At 33.8% G+C, this 26307-nt stretch overlaps 1 non-coding gene across 1 annotated transcript; it reads left to right on the top strand.

The window, feature by feature from the left end:
• The first annotated feature begins 3479 nt into the window (after positions 1-3479).
• Positions 3480-3585, top strand: LOC112658090 (U6 spliceosomal RNA). Its single transcript, XR_003135495.3, has one exon. It is a non-coding gene; the product is annotated as a U6 spliceosomal RNA (small nuclear RNA).
• The last annotated feature ends 22722 nt before the right edge of the window (positions 3586-26307 follow it).

The following is a 26307-nucleotide window of genomic DNA, read 5'->3' as shown; positions in this document are numbered from 1 at the left end:
CAAATGAAATCACAGACTAAAATGTGAGGATTTTTTGGCTCAGTTCTCAGAGTGTTTCTATACCAGAAAAGTTGTGGCATTTTTTGCTGCATACCAAAATAGGTGGGGATTTTGTTTTTGTTTTTTTTTCAAATGTGAGCCTTTTAGTCTTTGCTCCTGGCTCTGAAGTTTAGCTACTTAGGCTCTTTCATTTACCTAAGTAGTTTTTCTCCTTCTGTGCCTGTTAAGGATTTACTGACAGTCACTAAACTGACTTTCTGCTGACAGAAACTAATTTTTGCTTGACCCACTTCTTGAATGAGAGTTGTCTTTCAACAATTCAAAACATTTTGGACAAGGAGGATTAAATTTGTCATTTGTTATGAAGCCTATTACATTATTTATTTATCTATGTGTGAGAGAGAGCATGAAACAGCAGTGAGAAGGGTAAAGGGAGAGAGAGAATCTCAAGCAGACTACCTGCTGAACACAGAGATGGATGTGGGGCTCAATCTCAGGACCCTGAGATCATGACCTGAGCTTAAATCAAGAGTTGGACACTTCACTTAACTCATTGAGCCATTTGGGTACGCCTATAGTTTCTTATATACATGTTAATTAATATATGTTTATATACTAATATAAATACCTTTAAAATATTTTTAATTTTTTTTTAAAGATTTTATTTATTTATACATGAGAGACACACACTGAGGGGGGGAGGGGCGGGCAGAGACACAGGCAGAGGGACACAGGCTCCCTGCATGGAGCCTGACGTGGGACTCGATCACGGGTCTCCAGGATCACATTCTGGGCTGAAGGCAGCGCTAAACAGCTGAGCCACCCAGGCTGCCCTTTAAAATATTTTTCACTTATAAATTTTACTTTTTAGTTTTAGCATTTTATTTTCAATAACTATTCACAGGATTTAGAGAAAAGTGTGTAGAAAAATAATCTATATTCTGATCAGATAATTCTTTGCTGACCTTTCACACACAGAAAAAAAAAGAAATAATCTATGCAGATGGATAGAAAATATGAACAGAATAGGTTGATGTAGAATGAAAGAAAAAGGAAATGATTTTTATGTGACTGGTTAAGTATATGTGCATACTTATTAAATTTGATAAAATTTAATCACTTTCTATAAGCAGCATCACATATTTGTATAGTATATGATGTACCCAAACAAGAGAAAGTTCTCCATGGGATGCTGCTTACCTGATCTGGTTGTAACACTTCTAAGTGTTTTTTGTTATTTTGGCTTTGGTTTTTGTTGAATTATTTTTAAGCTCCTTAGGAGTTTTGTCAGAAACACCGTTGCCAGGGTGGGCAAGAGCATTAAAGTGTAGAGGAATGTCCCTGTCATTGAGGAGCTCTGATATTCACTGGGGCTACAGATTATGTCTGAAAAGTTAAATATTAAAATAGAATTCAATGCAAAAGCATAGTATGTACATAACTAACTTACAAATACATCAGTATGTTTTAATATTTCATTGAAATGTGTAATATGCAAAGGTGAAAACGAAACCTTTTGTATGTATGGATTATGAATCATTTGAATGCATGTAATATCACTTATTGGGCACTCTAATATCAGGAACTTTATATGCATGAACATAATGATCCCAACAATGGTATAGTGTATCATTATTTTTCCTATTTTATAAATCAGGAAACTAAGGGAGAAGTTAGGTAATATGATGGAGATCACAGGCTAGAAATTCATTGTGAAAATATAACCAGGAACTTTTGATGCCAAATACACGTTTGTTTTTCTGTGTTTTATTGCCATTGTCTGGATAAAAATTCTCTAGTTTTCTTACCCTGGTTATAAACTATTTATAAACTTATAAAGATGCTAGCAATATTTTATCAGGTACAAACACCTCTGAGGCTGATTTGCTACTCAAAGATGAACAATTTGATTTTAGAAATACCTTCTTCCAGGGAAAGAATAGCATTCCAAATGATTTTAAGCAAGTACCTATGCTATAAAAGTAGAACAGTGGAATAACAGATCAGTAGTTAAATTGTGAAAATTCAGAAGTTTATTCATAAGCAGAAGACACCATTTTTGCATTAATTATATAGTTATTAAAATGTTTTCAATTGTTCCTTTTTCTAGAATCAGAATTACTGCCAAGTAATCATTTGTTCATCCAGTAGTCATTTGTTAATAATGGAAAGGAACCATATGTGGCAAAGTTTAACTCTAGTTGAAATTATTGTGTGCTTTTGTATAAGGTTATGAATTGCTATTTTGAATCAATCTCAGGATTTATTTGTGGAGAAAATATGGCACAAACTGCTACTAATTAACTCCTCATCCATTGTGAGAACATTATGTACTAAAATCAATGAATTGGACCCCAAAAGAGCCCATGTTGAAAGCTTTATAACACATGAATAAAAATAAAAATATATGTGTTTGCATTCTAAAACAATTTCATGGAGATGGAATTTAATGATAGTGATTTTTAAGTAGAAATATTTTAAGTTAATGGACTCAATTAGAATCTAGGTTATATTGATTTAAGGCTTAACTTTCTTTTTCTTTTCTTTTAAAGATGTTATTTATTCATGAGAGTCAGAGAGAGGCAGAGACATAGGTAGAGGGAGAAGCAGGCTCCTCACAGGGATCCTGATATGGGACTCGATCCCTAAACTGGGATCACACCCTGAGCCAAAGGCAGAAGCTCAACCGCTAAGCCACCCAGGCATCCCAAGGCTTAATTTTCTGAATGTCTTTTCTGAAGACATTTTCTAATATATCAAAGCTGGTGTAATTGTCATATATACAAATTACACATGTATGTGCATGTGCACATGTGTGGGTATGTGCATATATGTAACCTTAATCAGAATGAATTACCAATTCATACAGTTCTATTTTAGTCTGCCCTGAGATGCCTTTTTTTTTTTAAATCAGTGTTTCATTTGGGAAAAGGGGCATTTCTTTGGATACACATATGCTGGCTAACAGTTATTTTATAATAATGGTTTTTGTCAGCAATGTGTAAAGAGGTAAAGGAGTTGCATTGGATGGGTAATTTAAGAGTAAATTAATATTAATATTAAATTTGCGATCCAGCCAGACTTTATTGACTTAATTGCTGACCATATCTCAGACATTTTACATTTACAGTATTTCATTCATTCTAAGTTGCATATTTTTAGTTTTCATTGATACATCCTGATTTCAGAGGTCAAAATACAATTGAGGATGTTTTACAATTGTTGACCAGAAAGCAGTTGCTATGTAGTTTCTATTATTATGCATGCAGGGATTTGGTTATAGACATTTATTTCCACATCAACTGAATATGTGCATTGTATTACTGTAAATGTTGAATTTGACATTTAAATGTCAAATAACTTAGATAATTTGAGAAAGGAGTACAGTTGCTGCCTGAAAACCTGCCAGTGATAAATTATGGTAAAATAAATAATCCTTAAAATGTATAGACTTAAATGGTATTTAGAAACTAAGATCTGTGCTCGCTTCGGCAGCGCATATACTAAAATGGAACGATACAGAGAAGATTAGCATGGCCCTTGCGCAAGGATGACACGCAAATTCGTGAAGCGTTCCATATTTTTGAAAACCATATCTGGGGGCATCACAATGCCAGATTTCAGGTTGTACTACAAAGCTGTGGTCATCAAGACAGTGTGGTACTGGCACAAAAACAGACACATAGATCAGTGGAACAGAATAGAGAATCCAGAAGTGGACCCTGACCTTTATGGTCAACTAATATTTGATAAAGGAGGAAACACTATCCATTGGAAGAAAGACAGTCTCTTCAATAAATGGTGCTGGGAAAATTGGACATCCACATGCAGAAGAATGAAACTAGACCACTCTCTTGCACCATACACAAAGATAAACTCAAAATGGATGAAAGATCTAAATGTGAGACAAGATTCCATCAAAATCCTAGAGAAGAACACAGGCAACACCCTTTTTGAACTCGGCCACAGTAACTTCTTGCAAGATACATCCACGAAGGCAAAAGAAACAAAAGCAAAAATGAACTATTGGGACTTCATCAAGATAAGAAGCTTTTGCACAGCAAAGGATACAGTCAACAAAACTCAAAGACAACCTACAGAATGGGAGAAGATATTTGCAAATGATGTATCAGATAAAGGGCTAGTTTCCAAGATCTATAAAGAACTTATTAAACACAACACCAAAGAAACAAACAATCCAATCATGAAATGGGCAAAAGACATGAAGAGAAATCTCATAGAGGAAGACATAGACATGGCCAACATGCACATGAGAAAATGCTCTGCATCACTGCCATCAGGGAAATACAAATCAAAACCACAATGAGATACCACCTCACACCAGTGAGAATGGGGAAAATTAACAAGGCAGGAAACAACAAATGTTGGAGAGGATACGGAGAAAAGGGAACCCTCTTACACTGTTGGTGGGAATGTGAACTGGTGCAGCCACTCTGGAAAACTGTGTGGAGGTTCCTCAAAGAGTTCAAAATAGATCTGCCCTACGACCCAGCAATTGCACTGTTGGGGATTTACCCCAAAGATACAGATGCAATGAAACGCCGGGACACCTGCACCCCGATGTTTATAGCAGCAATGGCCACGATAGCCAAACTGTGGAAGGAGCCTCGGTGTCCAACGAAAGATGAGTGGATAAAGAAGATGTGGTTTATGTATACAATGGAATATTCCTCAGCCATTAGAAATGACAAATACCCACCATTTGCTTCAACGTGGATGGAACTGGAGGGTATTATGCAGAGTGAAGTAAGTCAGTCGGAGAAGGACAAACATTATATGTTCTCATTCATTTGGGGAATATAAATAATAGTGAAAGGGAATATAAGGGAAGGGAGAAGAAATGTGTGGGAAATATCAGAAAGGGAGACAGAACGTAAAGACTGCTAACTCTGGGAAACGAACTAGGGGTGGTAGAAGGGGAGGAGGGCGGGGGGTGGGAGTGAATGGGTGACGGGCACTGGGGGTTATTCTGTATGTTAGTAAATTGAACACCAATAAAAAATAAATTAAAAAAAAAAAAGAAAAAGAAACTAAGATCTGATCCTAAGTGTTGCTTATTGCTAATGGTGTCACTATTTTTATACGATACACTTATTTACTTGTATATTGACTTTTATATTACTAGGGTAATATAAAATAGTTCCAGAATTGCTAACCCACTCTCCTGTGAGAAACTATTTTACCAACTAGATTACAGTGTTGCTTAATATTACATTTTATTTAGCCTCCTAGTTAAAACCCTAAAGTTTAAATGAGCTCTCCAGTACATTTTCAGACAGACTTAAAAAATCAGAAGAATGTGATCTCCCCATTCTGGTTTAAACATGAAAGAGGGCAACAAAAGGAATGTAGACAGCCTCTAGAAGCTGAAATTAACCCTGGCTGATAGCCAGCAAGGAAATGGGAACTAAATTTTTAAAAATAATAATAACCTAAATACGGGAAAAAGTAGACTCTTCCCCAAAACTTTGAGTAAGGGAGGCAGCTTTGCCAAATCTCTACATCAGCGTGTGATATCACAGAGAAAACCAGCCAAGCCAACTAGAATTTCTGACCTATAGAACAATGAGATGATTAATTTTGTGGTAATGTGACCAAAACATAAAATGAATATAGTGTCCTTCCCAAAAATTAATAACTTCTATCATGAGAAAAGATCAAACGCATCCAAAATACTCAACCTGTATTCTTCAAAGATGTCAAAGTCCTGAAACACAAGGAATAGGAACAAATAGAAGGGATTACAATGACAATGGCAACTCCATGCTGTATGAGTCTTCAACTCATTTGAACTGAAACAAAGAGTAACAGTCATGAGAGAACTGTTGATGTGAAATGAAGTCTGCAGTTTGGTTTATAGTATTCTACCAATATTAATCTCTAAAATTTCAGAATTATACTATCATCACATTCACGATAACATTGGGAAGCACCCTGCTGAAAATGGAAGTGCTCGGTACGACTTTGTAACTCTTTTCTAAATCTAGAGTTGCTTAAAAATAAAGAGATTGGGGGTGGTCACTTTCTTGGAAGGGAATCTTAATAGAGGAGCAATCTGAAATGTTGCTTTTCCAGGATGCCTTATCTCAGAAAATGTTGACAATGCCAACTAAAAAAAAAAAAAAAAAAAAAAAAAAAAAAAAAAATCAAGAGAGATAAACGTTGGTTATTCTAAAAGCATTTTCATATTTTATTTGTTTAGCTCTTTTTTTACATACATAAGTAAATACATTATTTTGACTAAATTATTCAAGAGTTCAAGTATAAAAATTTAAGGGATTAGAAAGAATTGTGTCATAACTTAATTAGCCATATTTACTGTGGTATAGCGAGATGGGGACATTTACAATAGATGGTATCTTAGGTGTGGAAAAAACACATTTTTATATCGCTTAATCCTTATAGCATAAAGGCAATGAAATACACTCATTATTATTCTTTACATAGGGGTAGACTAAAGTTCAGTAATATTAAGTAATTTGCCCGAACTCATAGTATTAATAAAGGACATAGCTGAAATTTAAAGCATTCTTGTCATACTAAAGAGACTATAGTCTCTTTTACATAAAATATGCTACCTCTCGTAACAAATCAGAGTGTACACCAGGGCACAGACTGAACCCTGGATTCACAAAACTAAAGTCCTAACCTCTTGGACCTGCACATCTAACATGCAGCATATGGCATAGGAACTAAATGCTGCAAATTAAGTAATTAAACTTATTTAGAAGGGTGAAATATTGAAAATGAGAAAATAATCGCATGACAATTTATTCTTTTAGATGTTAATTATGTTCTGAGACCCAAAGTAGCCATAAATTTGACTGATTTTATTTTATTTTTCTTTAGATCAAATAAAATAGTGAAGCATGCATACTTTGAATTGTTTTAAGTTATACTTAAATTATAAAATTTGTCTTATTAGAGATAGTGAAGTTAAGGGTGATGGTGCTGAATATTCTCATTTAGAAGCTCTTATAGCTTTTGTGTGAAATTGAAACACATAACAAGTTAACAAAGTTTGTAAAGCACATGCTATCATCCTAGGCTTTTCAAAGGCACTTGAGAAAGGAACACGGAAGAGTAAACAAGAAGAGTTTAGTTTGTAGACCATATTTCATCTTTTATGTCATGCCAGTCAAAATATTTCCTGTTTATTTTGCAACTTTCTCAAATGAAACATTTTAGAATTGATATTTACTCTCAACTTGGTGTCTTGAAAGTGGTATTTGAATAGCCACAAAGTTGACATAGTAGGAATTTGAAAAAAAAAAAAAAGATGTGGAAATGCGTAATTTAGGTAGCTATCTACATAAACAAAATTTTTGATACTTTCAAAGTTGGGTTAGTCGAATGAGTCAAACTAATTGGCATTCTTTATGTTTCCAGAAACAAGATACTTTAAAAAGAAGTCTTATTTTTGGCATTATCAAGGTAATATCTGTTCATGATATATTCAAGCTATTAACAAAAACCTACATAAACTGAAATCCACTCCAGATTCTAATATGCAGAAATAATTTCCATCAGTATGAGATAACTATTACTTAGAGACAAGAGATCCATCCTTCTATCTAAAAACGGATTTTCATGTGTGCTATTTAAATAAAAGGTTGCATGCTATTCTTCAAATAGAACAAATACGGGATTGACATTTCAGTAATTTTTCATCTCCTTATTCATCTTTACAAAAATTGAGCATTAAAAATCTCTCTAAAGTGAGATTATGCAATAAATTAAGACATTGTAACTTAATATATTTTTCAAACTTAAAAAAAAATTTAGGCATCACTGATGAACTCACTGCTTGAGAATAAGAGCAATTTGCACTCTGACATTCTCTTCCATTGCTACACTTTCAGATTAAGTGTTTTATGTGGTCAAGCTTCTAATAGTTATAGTATGTTACATAACCATAATTCACACAGTTATTTAGTAGAAGCATTATATTTAAAGGGATTTGGTGTTCACTACTGTACATTTACAATGGCTTCTTCATTCTGTATGTTTATTTTGATGTCTCTTAATAGTTTTTTTTTGTTAAATGCAGCTTATGTTTCCCCCACAAGAATTTTAAGTACTATAGATGCAGAGATATTATAGATAATAGGTATTGTCTGCTTGAATATATGGAATTTTCTTTTTTCTATACTATAAATATATGAGAGGAAGTCTTGATTTTGAGCACTTTGTACTGAATTTACCTGGAACTCTGTGTGGTCTGTCAATTTACAGATTGATTCCTTATTTTAAGGATAGCTTTCTTTATCCACTATTTCCTATGATCAACTTAGGCCTTACTTATTGTTAATAATTTGCTGTTCAATTGTCCATGATGTCTATTTCATTCCTTGCTGTAGTCTATTTTATTTAGTTATTTATTTATTATTTATTTATTTTTAAGAGATTGTATTTGTTTTTTAATGAGAGACACAAAAAGAGAGAGGCAGAGGGAGAAGGAGGCTCCATGCAGGGAGCCCGATGTGGGACTCGATTCCAGGACTCCAAGATAGCGCCCTGCGCCGAAGACAAAAATTCAACCGCTGAGCCACGCAGGCATCCCAGTCTATGTTACTCAATACTGTGACTTTGTTCCTTAATGTATTTTAGTTCCCTATTTCTCTTTAATTCAGTTTCTTTATCATCACCTATATGAATTCTTATTTATCAAATTTGCTTTCATAAAAAAATGTTCTAATGTAAAACACTGTGGCAAATATCTTTCTATTCTTTGGATTTTTATTTTCCTAGCCTACATTCTTCACTTGGCCTTTGCATTCTATAGTTCCTTTTTTTCCTGCTCAAGTGTTTTCTCCATTTCTTTAGGGGTGGGGGGAATCTCTCTAAATTTATCTGTACAGGATTAACCACTGAGGGACTGATTTTCTGTCCTATTTCTAAATACTGAGGGAAATCAGGGCACTTGACTGGCTCAATGGTTGAGCTTCTGCCTTTGGCTCAGGTGGTGATACTGGGGTCCTGGGATTGAGTCCCCGCATTGGGCTCCCCACAGGGAGCCTGCTGCTCCCTCTACCTATGTCTCTGCCTCTTTCTCTGTGTCTTCTCGTGAATAAATAAATAAAATCTTTAAAAATAAACAAATACATACATATATACATACATAATGAGGGAAATCTTGAATTTTGTTTAGACTTTTCTGTTTCAACTGTTTATCCAATACTTTAGGATATTTGTTTCTTAATATTCCAAACTGGCATATTAGGGGAAAATATCTGGATGAGACCATAATCTGAAAATACCATCTAGAAATTCAACACAGCCTTATCATGATCATTTCTGTATTTAATTTGAGCTTTATCTTATTACATGAATAGTTGTTTGTTAATGCTTTATTATTCTTAAAGTATAAATAGAAACAAAAGGTAAAATTTTAGTCGAAGGATACATTTATCTAATTTTTAATGGAAAAATATGGCTAATTATGCTATTCTTTGTATTTTTTTTCTTATTGTCAGAAGGTTTAAATACAATGTATAACACTAGCATTAATAGCAAGATTAGAGGGAAGTATATATTCTATATGTCAATGTATTTTTTCTTGTTAATAATGGGACTATAAACTGCTCTTCAATTTTATAGCAAGAAAATATTTTATTTTTTTAATTTTTATTTATTTATGATAGTCACAGAGAGAGAGAGAGAGAGAGGCAGAGACACAGGCAGAGGGAGAAGCAGGCTCCATGCACCGGGAGCCCGACGTGGGATTCGATCCCAAGTCTCCAGGATCGCGCCCTGGGCCAAAGGCAGGCGCTAAACCACTGCGCCACCCAGGGATCCCAAGAAAATATTTTAAAAAGTAAACTCTGCCGCAGGCATCTGCTGTTTCCCTTCACTATTGTATGATACCTCTATAATATCTATCTGCTAGGGACAAGAGTTCCTGCTGCTATATCAAAAATGGAAGCTTTCGTTTTCATTGTAATAAATATTGTACTTCAATTCCAAGTTTAATTATGGAAAAATAGTACAGCATTTGGAAGTATGGTTTTAACTGTTTGATATAAAATATCTATGTAACATAAAAACAACTAAAATGCTCTTTCAATGAAAACATCTGCTTTAAAGATTTTTTGACAATAATTTTAGAAGTAGTTTAGTTTTTATATTTATTTATTTATTTATTTAAGATTTATTTATTTATTTATTATTTATTTAAGATTTATTTATTTATTTATTCATGACAGAGGCACAGAGAGAGAGGCAGAGACACAGGCAGATGGAGAAGCAGGCTCCATGCAAGGAGCCTAACGAGGGACTCCATCCCTGGTCTCCAGGGTCACGCCCTGGGTTGAAGGCAGCACTAAACTGCTGAGCCACCCGGGCTGCCCTAGTTTTTATTTTTAAAGAGTTAGTTTTCAAATAGCTTCTGAAATACCAGTGTGTACAGAGAAAGTATCCTATTAAGGCTTCTTGCTGGGGCTCTAAATTTTGTATGCTTGAAGTTGTTTTGGAGAAATCTGATTAGACCATGTTCTTCCTGTATTCCTATTAAATGATGGCAGTATTATGCTTCCTGAAAGCCTTGGGTTTTCTGCCCTTGGCTTTATATCCGTGTTTATTTGACCACAAATACTGCTTTATTGTCATTTGCAAAACAGTTGAGCTCTAAGGCCCTGATTGCTCCTCCGTGGTAGTTGACCATTAGACTTTATGCTCGAAAAGTAGTTAGTAGGTTGAAGAAAAAAAAAAAAAAGAAAAGGTTCACATGCTTTTCTCTGAATGTCACAACTGATTGCTAATATTATACCTTCTCCTTTCATTTCAGTTTTACAAATGGCAAACTAGAAATTCTAGCAGAAGGGGGAAATTATGCAGAAAGTTAATGCTGAAAGTTAAGGAGGTTGAACATTTTTTTCCCAACAGAAATAGTTCCCCACATTCCTTCTATAGCTGAAGTCTCTATTACAACACAGTCTACAAGAAAAAGCTGACAATGTGAACAGAAAAACCACTGAGCTGGGCAGCTCAGAAGAACCATCAACCCAAACTTCCCCCTTGACAGCAGTAAGTCCACCCTAGGTTACAATTCAGCTGAATTGCTTGTGTGTGTTGTCTGGAACGATTTTTCTTTTTATGAGAAAGAGGGGAAATTATCCAAAATCCATTGTCTCCAATTTATGTGATTAATGGACATTAACCAATATGTGCAAACATAATAGGAGAAAGACAGGTTAGAAGAGCCTGCCAAAGAGGGACTCTTGAGTATACTCCCTCAGGCTTAACTCAGCAGTTAATCAAACAGTTCTTCACCTGCCATTAAGGCTTTCCTCAAAGGAAGCAAAGTGGAGGATCAGGAAACATCACTTTGGAAGCCCCTTTTACCTTCCCCAGAACAAGTATCAAACATTTGTTCTCCATCAAGGTACAACTTCAGGTTTATTCTCCTATGTGTGCTCGTCAATATCCTTCTCTAATGAAAGCGTTGGAAAAAGATTCCCATCCCCCTATCCCTCCACTCCCCACCAAAGATTTTGTTCCTATGTCGGTGGTAGTGGTAGTGGTAGTGGTAGTGGTGGTGGTGGTGGTGGTGGTGGTGGTGCTGTTTTCATTTCTAAATGAGAAGTTACTATATCTGTTTGATCATGACTATGTATTAAAATAGAAACAGCATGAGTCAACCAGGGATGATCTACAGTCAGCAAGAGTACAATTTTTTTTTGCTTAGCCCATCACGAGGTTTCCCTGTTTCTTATTTTCAAGAGGATGGTAGGAGACTGTGATAAGCAGACCTGAGTCACTGTAGGGATTCAAATGGAAATGACAGTGCTTATAAGTTTAATTTACCACATCTAACATTATTTATAATGTATCCTAAGGACCTTTGTAATTGCAAACCTTATTTCATTCATGGAATCCGCACATTGGCACTGATGTTAATGATTAATACTGCTGAATTTTTCTCATAATATTATTCCTTGCAAAATGTTTCAGCATAGTTAGATCTTCAGATGTTCCACTTTCCCAATTTGTACAATGAAGCAATCCTCTAGAGTTGACTGTCCCCTGCCCCCCTCCTGTCTTTAGATAGCTTGGTTTAAGAAGCCTATCGGCTTTCTCACCACACAGAATTAGTCATTTATACTGACTCTTCAATATGACACCTGGGATCTATTCAGCTCTGGTAGTGTTATTGAAACTTCAACTATAAAACTTAAATTCCCCAAATCTAATGATTTCCTTTTCCTTTATACCATGGACACTATGGGATTATCTTTTAAGACAGGTGATCCCATCCTGATGATGAGTTGCGTTGGGAAATGGATCTAAATGCAATATCCTGAATTTGATTGTCCTAAATCGTATTTTTTCCTAAAAATAATATTAAAAAATGTTTAGTATCTTTGTTATCAAGACATACAATTTTCTACTAAAAATAGGGATTAACCAGCCATGCTATTACTATTATAAGTGTATTATGACTCGCCTTGCAAATTATAGACCTTTTCATTGTAGGTCCTCAATAATAGTAAAATTATATTTTACCACTTTTATTCCTTTTGTTAAGATGCATACACCTCTGTTTAATGTCTACTCAACTTAATTTTCTTTAGTCTTTGTCATTTTAGTTGTATCTATGTCTGTTAACTTATACTATCTCAGGGAATCTCAATCCTAGTGCCATAATGAATCCTTCTCTCCATAGACATACATTCTTGGATGATAACCTTATTTTTAAAGAGATTACTTTGACCAAATTATTTTAGAAGATTGGCTCCAGATAACTAAATGATAGCTGATAAGAGAAATCTTAGCATTACCTTGAAGTAGATATCTGATATCTGTTTGGCAGATTTATTTGTGTGTGTGTGTGTGTGTGTGTGTGTGTGTGTGAATTCTGTGTTTCACTGAAATATTAACTATATCAGGGCATACAAAATAATGAGATTGAATGAGGAATTCTTTTAACTTAATAGGCAATTTTCTTTGATAGTTTCTTGCCTCTTACTCATATAGATATAACACAGGGAGACTTAAATGGCTCTGTTCCATATTTAGCATAAGATTTAAGATTAAATACAAATTTTATATCATGAAAGTAATTAAAAATTCACTACTTTTCCATTATGTGTATAAAACATCACTGACATTCTTATATTAATTAGTTTTCTAGATATTTATGATAGAGATGACATAAGATTGTATCTATGTGATGAGAAATTATCAGCTGAATACACTGAGAGATGGATTTCACAAGCCTCTCCTAATTTTTTCATCCCTATGTATATTTGTGTGTTTCATGTATTGAAATCTTAAAATATTAAGCTATTTCAATTTGGCAGCCTAACATAACAAGAAATCCGTTAACAAAAGAAAAAGTGTTATTTATAAAGAAAAAGTGATATTTATATATCGCTATATATATAATTCTATAGTTAACACATTTTTATATTAAGCAGAGAAGCTTAAGTAAATTAAGAACAGTACTATATATTATTGAAACAAAATGTGATTAAATATACCAAGGTCTAATGACTAAGTAGAAGAGAAGAAACTATAATTCAATATGAAACAATCAAATAACAATTTTATAAGATATTTCAGCTGCAGTGTTCCTTATCAACTAATTTTCCATTTAAATAAATGGACATATAAAGAGATGTGAGGCAATAAAGTGAGTTTTTTGGCTAAAACAAATTTCTTCACAATTAACATTATGATTTTAAAAACCACATTTTACCCTAAATGTTTTCACATGATTAGAAAAAAAGATTTAAAAATATATCACTGGAAGAATTAGGAATGTTGGCATAGAAATCAGTGAATGCAAGAGGCTTCTAAATTTCTTACACAAGCTAATGTGTATTTTCTATGTATTTAGCCTAGTATAAAGTTGTTTCCAGGGTCTTTTTCCTTCATAGCTGAATAAATAATATATAACATGATTTCCTCTTGAAAAACATATTAACAAAAATATAAAAAAACAAAAAAATAAAATGTAAATTTATTAACCTTTACTACTAAAGGTTAATAAAGATTGAAAGTCAAATTTTTAACATACTCACATACTGAATTGCCATTTACAATCTAGGACCATCTATTTCGATTCTGTATGTATAAAAAACAGGAAACAGATTTCTATTTGTGCACAGCACAGCAAAAAATACAATTTGAAGAATGATATATCAAACATTGTCCCAATTTTGTATGTATTAGAATACTGAACACATGATCAGCTTCTTTAGCAAATTTGTATTATAATTAATTTTTATTTTCAATGAATTACCCATTTACAAGCAGTAACAAAGTTGAAAGATGTCATATGTTCTTCACCCAGTGCCCTAAATGGTTATACATTATGTAACTATAGTATAGTATCAAAACCAGGAAATTGACATTGGTACTATATATATACATAAAATTCTATGTCAATTTTATTATATGTATAAAATCATGTAACCACCACTGCCATCAAGGTACATAACTATTCTATCTCCACAAAAATCTACTAGTGTCTATGTTTCAGTAAAGAGTAGAAAACTTACTTTAAGTCCCTTTATCCTCTCCTGTTTGTAATATAATTGTCTTAAAAATTTCTTCATACAACAGGCTCCCTGGAGGGAGCCTGTTCTCCCTCTGCTTATGTCTTTGTCCCTCTCTGTCTCTCATGAATAAATAAATAAAATATTTAAAAGGGGGAGTATTTTTAGGGATATATCCACTTATTCCCAAATAAAGCTAAAGCAAGAGATATCAGCTATTTATTATATTGGTGTTTCCCAATATGCCGATTTCTGATTAAGGGAAAAGATTTAGGATCTTCTTCAGTAGTAGAACTAGAGGTGAGAACAGCTTAATCTGTGTGTTATTTTGTGAAAAGTCCACAGATTAAATAACAAATGCTTTTTTTTCTTACAAGAAAAGTAATTTTGAATAGTTCTCATATTCATATATTCAAAATAAAAATGCATTGTGAGGTAAACATTAAATTACTATTTACCTATTACCTGTATTACTAATATAATTTTGCATTTTATGGAAGTGCAGATTTAGATTATTTTCCACTGTTTGCACACTATTCATCTTCTTGGAGACACACCATATATCTTAAGTTCCTTATAGATATTTTTTAATGATATCATCTATATTTCTAAGGCCAACAGTTCTATGAGAAATAATGTTGCATATATGTCACCTTACATAAAAGACACAGCTGTGGAATATATTTCTGGTAATTGAACAGCCAGGTAAAATCAAGGAGCATGTACCATTTTATATTTTCATCATTAATCCATGAGGCCAAACTTTCCACACTGCCCTGACAACTACATTTGTTATAGACCTTCTCAACTAAGAAATTTAATTTTTAATAGTTTTTCAATGTATTTTTTAAGACTCTGTAGTTTTGATTTGAATTTCATTTTGTATAAGTGAGATCATGTATTCTTATATGCTACAAATACTTTTCACCAGTTTGTTATTAGTGTTTCGACATTGTTTATAGTATTTTTATTCTCCTTTGGGAGTTCTCAATTTTCTTATAGTGCAATTTCTCAATTTTGGATTTTCAACTTTTGGTAATTGTTAAAATAGTTTCCAACACTTTATCTGTTGTGATTCTCCATAGCAACTATCACTTTATAATACATGATTAATTTATTACAATTACTTATTACATGCTTCTCCCATAGTCATGAGCACAGAGATTTTATTGAACTGCTGTATTTTCTGCACTTAAAATACTACCTGGCATAGAGTGATCTATAAATATTTGTTGAATGAATGAGTGTAGATTTTCTAGATTAGAACTTTGTACAGAATAATGTAAATAGTGGTGTACAGATTGTATTAGAGTTGGAAGTCCAGTTGAGTAGTATTGTTCTTTGTCCATTGATAAATAACTAAGAAAAAATTCTAATTAAAGATCAATGATTAGGAGCTAAATAGTGATAGTATGTCATAACCATAAACTGTCTGTCATAGAAAATAAGAGTCTTTGTTTATTCTTTGAAAGATAATCAAATGGCTAATTTAAGTTTATATATATATTACACACACATACACACACACATATATATAAAACATATAGATATATGTATTTTTCTATGCTTTCTAGAGTAGCTACTTAAATTACCAATGGAAACCATATAAAGGTTAATTTTTTCAGTGTCTCTACCTATACACTTTAACCCTGTTTTAAATGTTGAAAACTGACACTTCAAGAGCACTTCCGAGACTACTGAATTAAGAAGGAAACTCACCTCATGAAAAATTTGCAAAAGAAAAAGATAAAACAAAAAGGAACTGCCAAAGAATAAGTTGGTAAATTGACACTTGATGTTCCCTGAAAGGACAGAATTTAAAAGTATTTAGAAAGAGAGAAACTGGGGTGTAGATGTGGGAAAGGCTAGAAAGTGAAGCTAAAAGACCTAAGGGTTGAGTTTGGTATTGGTATTGGTAGTTTTGGGGGTTTTCTTTGCAATATGCATTAGAAAAACACAAAGATAGTGCCAAAAATGTGAAGGCAAGCTTCTTGCCACTATATATATGTTATTAAGAGATGGTCGACAGGCAGGCAAATTTTGTTACCTTTACACAATCCGTGTTACTGAAAATGGAAATTTAAAGAATGTGCTTGAATCTGTTGAGTGAAGAGTACATGTGGCCATACTGAAGAAGGCAATTGCCAAAGAGATGACTGTAGTAAAATTAAGAAGTAAGGTGCTGGGATTGAATTGTGTCTCCAGAATTCAAGTGTTGAAGTTCTGCCCCAACACCCTTCCCACCTCAGGGCAGGACCTTATTTAGACATGGGGTCATGGAGTAATATGGGCCCCTCATCCAATATGTCTGGTATGCTTATCAAAAAAATTGCACACACAAACAGACTTGCATGGGAGGTAGAGGATACAAGTAGGGAAAAGATGGCCATCTATAAGGCAAGGAGAGAGGCCTTGAAGAGGCGAGGCCCCTCTGTCACAGCCTTCAGAAGGAAACAAACCCTGCTGACACTGATTTTGGACTTCCAGCCTCCAAAGCTGAGAAAGCAAATTTCTTTTTGCCGAGGTCCCTCAACTGGTAGTACTTTATTATGGCCTTTTAATTACACAACAAAATTGTTACTGTAAAGTTTTAAAGAAATGAGTTTTCACTGAAGAATAAATATTACTTTATCTGGCATAGGTTTCCAAAAACTATTCTGATTCTTAACAGAGGTCTATTTTTTTCTCAGCTATTTTTTTTTCTTTTTATGACTACTGGCAGATTTCTATTTATTTTCTGAGGAAAAGCCCTAATTTTAAAGCCACTTGCAAAGAGATATTTCTTTTAAGCAGTTTCTAGCCTTGTCTACTAAGAGTCAAATCATTGCTAATGAATATGGCAATTAATGCACAGCACAGCTACAGGTTTATGGAATATAAGAAGCAGAATTTCTCTGGTTTTGATAGCTACAGTTCTTTAACGTTAATGTTTTTTGAACTCTAAATAAAACAATTTCTCGCCAGTTTCTACAAGCTACAGAAGATCTGGGGAACAGGGTTCATTTTATTATTCCAAGGACATTTCAAACAGAATACAACTAACCCAACTGATCATGGTCAGAGAAGCAGGTTAATCAGTTTGATCTATTTCCTTTAATTTTTTTTCTATTGAAGTGTTACATGTTTATTTCTGAATTTGCAACAAAAAAAGTAGCAGAATACACTGATAATATAAGCAAAAGCCTAAAGCACAGTGGGAATGCATTCAGTAGTTAAGGAATAGCACTCTTTTTTTTTCTATTTATCATACAATGCCATTCTGAGCACTGTTACACTTGGGTTTATGACGAATTGGCTTGGAATTATAAAAACTGAATTTTCAAATAAATGACTGAGGTACTATTCCATATTAAATATTTCTAAGTGCTTCTACATTTACATATTAAAAGATAGATGTCCCACTCTCCATTGTCCTTGGATCTGCTCTATGAAAAATAAAGTATGTGACGTATAAAACAGGTTTTAACCAACACGGTTCTTGGTAATCATTTTAGGATAAAGCTTTATGATGACAAATCTTACAAAAAGTTGTTATTTTCAAATCAAATCAATTTTAGTTGTAACTTTATACTTGGCCACAGGTATTGCTATCTACCTGTACAATTATATAGAAATAGATTTTTTAACAGATATAACTTAAAATATTTAATAGTTTTATCTTAATTACTGAGCAAGAAAATTATACTAGAAATTGGATTCTAACAGAATTAAGATTGTCTAGATAAGAAAGTCACTACTACTATAATAGCTAATTTGTAAGTGTTTTGCATGTACCAAATAATTTAATCATGACTACAACTCTCTGACAAGAAATACTATTAGTGAGGTGCCTGGGTAGCTCAGTTGGTTAAGCAGCAACTCTTGGTTTTGGCTCAGGTCATGATCTCAGAGGCTTGGGTTGGAGTCCATACTATTAGGGAGTCTGCTTGAGGATTCTCTCTCTCCCTCTGTCCCACCCTCCTGCTCCTGTGCTCTTGCTCATTCTCTCTCTCCTCTCAAAAAAATATGTATTTCTTAAGAAAAAGGATACTGTAAGTATTTACTTTTTCCAGATGTAGAAATTGAGGCATGGCCAGGTGAATTGAGTGCTAAGTAATTAAAATCAAATATGATCTGTATAGTGTAAGTAAATAAATAGTATTCTTCATTCATGCTAGGGACAGAAATCATTTTGGCCTAAGAAGGTAGAAAATGAATTCATAGAGTTGGCAATGTTTGAGCTAAGTTTTGACATGAAAGTAGGAATTTTACAAAGGGAGAAAAATTTGCCAGGGGAAAAAATATAAGATGACTGAGAAGAGCTCATCTGTTCTGTTCATGTCAAGACTTTTTCAGTGGAAAAGAGCAAAAACATACTAAAGCTGGCTCAAGAAATAAGGGAAAGCTTATTTTTAAAAGGCACAAAAATCTCAGTGAAATAGTATCTAGAAAGTGTGATGAATCAAGGCAGTCTGTCCATATCTCCCTGTCTGCCTCTGTTTGAGTGTCCTCATTGACTAAATTTCTGAGCCTGAATCTCTGTTTTTCTTTTCTAATTTCTGCTCTGTTATTTTCTCTGTACACTCATAGCTGATGGCTTCTGGCTTCAAAGTACATGACTTTCTAGCTGAGGTCTCCATGGATTACTATATTTATTCCTCAATGTACAAAATATAAGTTGTCAGAGAATTCTGATTGGCCTAGTCCATCTGTTAATGCCACAGCACATAAGTTCTTTAGTATATTACACTATAACCAGAAACTGAGTTGGGCATGACCCATTCTATTGTCAAGTCTATAAACAAGCATTCATTAACTAAGTGTACTGGGTACTAATATAGGATAGTAATTGGCTCAGTATGGCAGGTATATATGCATTTGGTACCTGGGAGTAAAGCAGGATAATGGACGGCTTTCTTTTTTATGGTACTGACCTTGATCAAGGTCAGTAGGGGGAGGAAGGAGTGAAGAAGCTCTAATTTTTGAAAACTTTGTTTCATAATCATACTAGAAATAACTCTTCTGGATAGGTGAAAAAAAAAGTAAGTTAAGATAGATAACAGGGGGACAATTGTAGTGATCCAGGCTAGAGAAATAATTCAAAATGACAGGCACCAATCCCTAACATTGATGGCAAATTTAAATGTTCACAGAATGTCTTTCTGATTCTGAAATGTTACAGAGGAGGGAGTGTTTGTTACTTTACTATTTGGGAGAATGCTTTGAGGGGTGAAAACAAGAAAAAAAAAGTATAATGAAACAGAGATGCAAACCAGAACCCAGAAATTGGTGAATGGAAAAGCAAAAGGAAAAAGGGATTTATAGGAGTTTTGTATCAGCTATATTATTTTTCAATAGGGAGGATATAGAAGAGACTCCTATCTTTAAAAAAAAATAATGGCATGTTTTAGCCTATAAAAAACAAAAGCATTTTCAGACAAGAGCAGATGTAAAGAATTTAGAAGGAAAATGGAAGTAATTTGGTAGTTCTCTGTGGGTGGGAAGATATCTATAGGAAGAAAGTTAACTTAGGAATAGGCTACTAGGGAACCCTGGGTGGCGCAGCAGTTTGGCGCCTGCCTTTGGCCCAGGGCGCGATCCTGGAGACCCGGGATTGAATCCCATGTCAGGCTCCTGATGCATGGAGCCTGCTTCTCCCTCTGCCTGTGTCTCTGCGCCTCTCTCTCTCTCTCTCTCTCTGTGACTATCATAAATAAATAAAAAGTTAATTTAAAAAAAAAAAAGGAATAGGCTACTATTGGAAAAACAGTTCTTACCTTGAAATTATTCTTGATGGAGGCATTAAAGAAAAAAAATCTAACATACTGTAACAGTAACAATAATAAAAGACAACCTCATATTAAACACTACCATATATCACACTAAGTAAGTACTCTATTCAAGTTATTATATCTAATCTTTATAGCAGCTCCAAGATGCATATAATATAATCATTTTATAGAGAAAAACATTAAGTCATCAAATAAGTTAATACTCAAGTTATTAAACATTTCAGCAAGAAGAGTAGAAATCCTTAAACTGTGTTCTTCATGTTGCATTATGATATCTCCTGGAGTACTGTTGAGAGCAGACAAGCACCATGAGAAAATGGGATCATGTAATTCTTAAGTTTATAATACTTAAAAGAGAGGCTGTTAGATATAGGCAGACATAAGCTCCATAATTTAGGGGCTAAGAAACCACATTCAAGATGGCATGGTTTTAGATTTTTGAAAGCAGATTTTTTTTTTTTTGAGAATGAGGATTTCTAAAAATTAGAAAAACTTAAGTTTTATTACAAATTACAGAATAAAGAAGGAGAATGTAAAAGATCAATTAAAGAAATCGAATATGTGAGGATTTTAAAGGAGCACAGATTTTACAAGATTGCATCAATGTTGGAACAAATGTCTTAGATAGAATATAGATGTACAAGTGACATTTATAGTGTCAGGAATACTAAATGATAGATTGTGCCAAAAGCCTGTGAAAATTACTCTTAAAAAGAATGTATGTGTTTTAACTATGTGAAGTGTAAGAAGACAGGCAGAGACCTCTATCACTTGAAGATCTAATATGAACAAAATAAAAATGGAATAATATCTTTAAACAGGAATTTAATCTCAAATCTAAATGTGCTTAAGAAAAAAAAATGTCTTAAGAAGAATGATAACCAACACATAAAAGACCACATAGCTGTTTTAATGAGACCAGTTTTTTTCTAATTATTGAAAGAACTTTAAGATATACAACAACTCATTGGAGGACAGAATCATAACTTTTTTTTCTTCAGAAAAAAAGGAACGTTGTATAATCTATTAATGATAAACCTAATAAAACTCTGAGATTATTCAGCAGATGTTTATAAACATTTATAAAAGAAAATGATGCTTACTAAAAGTCACCAGAGGCCTACCAACAAATTTCAACAAAAGTTAAATTTAGGGACTCCTGGGTGGCTCAGTGGTTGAGAGTCTGCCTTGGGCTCAGGTCCTGATCCCAGGTCTGGGGATCGAGTCCTACATCAGGCTCCCTGAGAAAAGCCTACTTTTCCCTCTACTTCTCTCACTTTTTTTTTTTTAAGATTTTATTTATTTATTCATGACTGACACACAGAAAGAGAGAGAGAGAGAGAGAGAGAGAGAGGGAGAGACATAAGCAGGCTCCATACAGGGAGCCCGACGTCGGACTTGATCCCGAGTCTCCAGGATCACACCCCAGACCGAAGGTGGCACTAAATTGCTGGGCCACCGGGGCTGGCCTCTGCTTCTCTCTCTTTGTCTCTTATGAATAAATAAATAACATCTTAAAAAAATAAAAATAAAGTTAAATTTATTAAAATTTTCAACATGCTTTATGGCTGTTTCTTTCTACTTCAATTTTTCCCCATTTCTTTTCTTGTTAAAGAACCTTTATTTTCTTTTGTGGAACCATCCCCAGTCTCCTTTAGGTTCTTGGTGTTGGTCAGGCATGGGTTAGGTTTTGTCAGATAATTCCATCTCTTAGACAAGCTGATTGAATCAGCTAGACAACGAACAGACGCCTGGGATGTTTCTGCAACCATCTGCAAAAAGAAAAGCCCCTTCCTCAGGCACTAAACTAGAGGAATGTGAGTTTGTGTTTTTCTGGTGGCCATTTTGTGTTGTGATTGAAACTTAACTGAGAATGTCACCAACAAAAGAGAATTTCTAGACTGAGTGAGACAGAATTCTAGCAACAAGATTGATTATTTGGAATATTCAGGTAAATGAAATATTGTTTTTGCTTATGCCACTTTGAGTTAGTTGGAACTAAAAGAGTTCTAATTCTGAAATTGGTCCTGGGAAGTGGAGTATTACAATTAGAATACTTAACTTGTGGGTTAAGTTTATTTGTTAAATAACACAGAGTGAGAATTCTCCCAAACTTTACTTGAAAAATTAGTGATGATTGTTATAAAGTGGAAAAATTACTTATATTGCCATGTTCATGCAAATTCACTTGGTTCTCAGATTTTTAGTTTTCTGAGACTAGGCTTTTGGAAATTCTGTACAGAAATGGCAGTATTTTAGAATGTGTCAACTAGTTTTTTGGTGACTTTCAGTAAGTTCCTCCAAGAAAGAGATTAACTTCTTCTCAACAGCCTCTCTGAAAATAGAACCTAAGGAAGAAAAGCTCTTTGTGCCTGCAACTATTGACACCTGATGGCTGAGAATCTGATATTCCTCAGTTTGACAGGACTGTAAATCTTAATACCATGCTCCAAGCTAGAGTTCATGGTGGAAAACACAGCGAAGGAAGTAAGAAGCAAAAGAGAGATAGTGTTAAAACCCTGGAGGAGGGATCCCTGGGTGGCTCAGCGGTTTAGTTCCTGCCTTTGGCCCAGGGCATGATCCTGGAGTCCTGGGATTGAGTCCTGCATTGGGCTCCCTGCATGGAGCCTGCTTCTCCCTCTGCCTGTGTCTCTGCCTCTCTGTGTCTCTCGTGAATAAACAAAATCTTAAAAAAACAAAACAAAACAAAAAACAAAAAACCCTGGAGGAAACACTGTCCTTCCTCATGTAGCTAAGTTTTCAATTTCTGTCTGACAAGTATAAAAATTGCTCCCATTGCAGCATACCATCTATTGGAAAACAACCTTAAAGAAAGAACTATATTAGTTCTGTTGTTGCAGAAGAATGGCCAAGATGGAAGCCATCATACCTATTTCTAGGGAGGTGACAGAGCACCAAAGCCTCTTGTATAAAAGAAAGAATTCCCAATTAATGTCTTGATTCTAGAACTGTGACTGGACTAAACCTCTAGTTTTGGTTATTAGTCCATGAAGCTTTACATTTATGGTCTAACTATAGATTTCTGAACCGTAAAGAACTTTGCCTGGTAAAGACCAAGAGGCATGCTTATTACTTAGAAGTCTTGTGCTCTGCAGCAATTTAACTGTGAGTGAATCTTGCCTCTGTGTCCTTAATGACTTAAGATAAATTTTATTGGATGGATCAAAGGCTCAGATTCTCTATCTTGAGGGAAAGTAGTTAAAGAAGTTTCTTTCTCTTTGTAACCATTGCCTTCCAGGCCTACAAAGTCTCTTCTCTAAGCACAAGCCTGATGTCTGTTTAATGCCCTAAGTGACCTGAGAAACAACTGCAATTTAAGATTTAGTATTATTCATAGAGTTGAAAAAAACAAAAACAAAAACAAAACCTCAAGGTAGAAGACTAAATGTAAGTAAAATATACATATTTAGCTGTATGTTTAAGAGGGTGTAGGTACTGTGAAACAATATAATTGGTCCCTGACTGTGTCTTAAACATTTTGGTCTTGATACACTTAAATAATCACATTTAATTTCCTCCAAAGATGAGAGGCGGTGCTATTTGGAAATCCCAGATTCTACCACTAAAGATGACCCAAATCTAAGAGAAAGTTGGTACTTAGAATCTAAAGTTCTAAGATAGTAGAATGAGGATTCAAAAAGCATCCATATATTTTTTTTTATCACCCATGCATAATTTTCAAAAATTTAAAACATTCTCTTAGAGACATAGAATAAAATGTCAAAATTAGTCAACTCATTATTGAAAGAACCAGTAAACCAGTAAATCAAGCCCAAATGTGAATTAGCAAAATAAGGATTAAAGAGTCTCCCCAAAAAGGCATTAAAAAACTGAGATTGCTAGGCTAGATAATGGTTAATATCCTACAAGGCAATAGAACAATAGCTTTTGTATATTATCCTTGATGCTGAACAGAAATGTGCAAATTAACATGTAAACTCACAGAACTTTGTTTTATAGAAAACAACAAAGATAAACACAAGTGTATTTCCCTTGATCAAGGCCAACAAATTATGCCTGTTGCCCAATCTCCTGTTTTCATAAAGTTTTAATGGAGCACAGCCATATCCATTAATTTATGCCCTGTTTTTTTCTGGGTTGAGTAGTTGTGATATATAGACCGTATAGTCTGCAAAACTTAAAATACTCTAAGAAAAAATTTGCCTATCCTTGCCTTAGATACTTAAATGATATTTAAATAACTTTTACTAACAACCTCTCTCATTTTGATAATAAATTTCTAAACAGTATTGGTGACAAAAAGGTTCTTTTTATGTGTAGTTCTGCTTGCTAACATAGGTTTAACAAGAGTTGCTAAATGACTATATAAGTCTCTTTTATTCATATAGTGTCAAAATAACTATGGAGACCTGGTAATTCTTTCAAGAAATTTTTATTTAAAAGTCACTAAAGGTCTCTACAATTTCTTCTGTCCTGAGGCTCGAAAAACCAAGTGTAAGAGCCTTTCTTTACCAGATTTCTCCAGCAGTTATCTGGAGACCACCAGATTTTTTTTAATCTTCCTAGCTTTCCAGGAGTCACCTTCCTTACCACCTGGGAAGCTGGGACCCTGGAAACTGAGTGAAAAGCCTGTTTCCTTGAAGAGATTTAAAGATGTTGATCCTACATATAAAGTGCAGTCCCTTTTCATTAGTGGTGGAATTGTTATTGACTTATTACAAAACATAACACTCCAGGTTTGCTCTTGATTGTTGCAAAATCAATTTGACAACGGTTAAATTCTTGTATAGACAAGGGTTAAGACTTGTACTTAAGTTGAATAACAATATTATGAAAAGTAAGGAGACAGAATAAAAGGAATTTTTACCAAAATCACTTTTCTTTTGAACAAAAGTACTCTTTTTCTTGAAAAACAAAAAGATATCCCATTATTTTGTATACACAGTTGTATTTCTTTGCAATTATATCCAGTGTACATTCAGTCACTCATATAAATTATAACTGAACCAGATTAACTATTATTTCATAGAGAATATTGGGAGTTGAAATACTGAATATTGGCAATTAAAAATTCTTGTTATACAAGCATTTTAGCAAAGTAGCAAAGCTCATGTTCCTACCTAATGACCACTTTACACACTCACATCACTTTTTCACCAGATTTAAGCCCTCTAACATATAAAACTAAGAAACATAGCTTTCTATGTTCTCAAACTGTACTTTGTGACCAGTGTTTCAGTAGTCTATCTCAGGTAATATTAGATATGCAGAGATTACTTAATAATGAACTCGATATTATTCAAGGCTTTAAATTTAAGGATCTGAATTATTTTGAAATTAACATACTACTGAGCAAAATTATTAAAAGTATTTTTAGAAATATGGCTTCATTTAGCAGAAGCTATAATTATGCAATTTTTTCAATCCTAAACATGATGTAAGAGTTACATTAGTTCATCTGCTAGTAACCAGTGTAAGAAGTTTAGGAATTTCAGAATACCTAGTTCTTCTATGAAAAGCAAAACCCAAAACATTAGATACTTGTATTATATCTTAAATGGATAAGGTCAGAAAAAGCCTATTTGGTTGGTTTGTTTCTAAAAATTTCAGACCATCTCGTTGGTCTAAGGATTCATCTTGGTTGACTGGATTTGCCTTTTTATATAAAAATGTTGCTAATGTAGCAGGTTCTGTAAGAGTAATTTTTAAAAGGCTATCACTTTTATATTATTAGAAGTTTAATTTAAAAGAGTTCTTGCTAACTATTGAGGAGGATTATTTATTTATTTATTTATTTATTTATTTATTTATTTATTTATTTATAAACATGTGTTAATCTCTCCAAACCAATCAGAATAGAGCTGAACTGTTTAAGAGATTTTTAAATCTTATTTGTTCATATCCTTCAAAGATAGGAAAATATTTTACACTTGGTAAATCCTTTTCTAGTTCTTCAGTCTCTGCAGTGGGTCAAGACAAAAGAAGTAGGAAACATTCATAATTCGGATCTCAAAGGGTAATCTTTCTAAGAG

Source organism: Canis lupus, chromosome 8 (assembly GCF_003254725.2).
Source record: "Canis lupus dingo isolate Sandy chromosome 8, ASM325472v2, whole genome shotgun sequence".
Lineage (NCBI taxonomy): Eukaryota > Metazoa > Chordata > Mammalia > Carnivora > Canidae > Canis > Canis lupus.
This window is presented reverse-complemented; position numbering and strand designations above follow the sequence as displayed.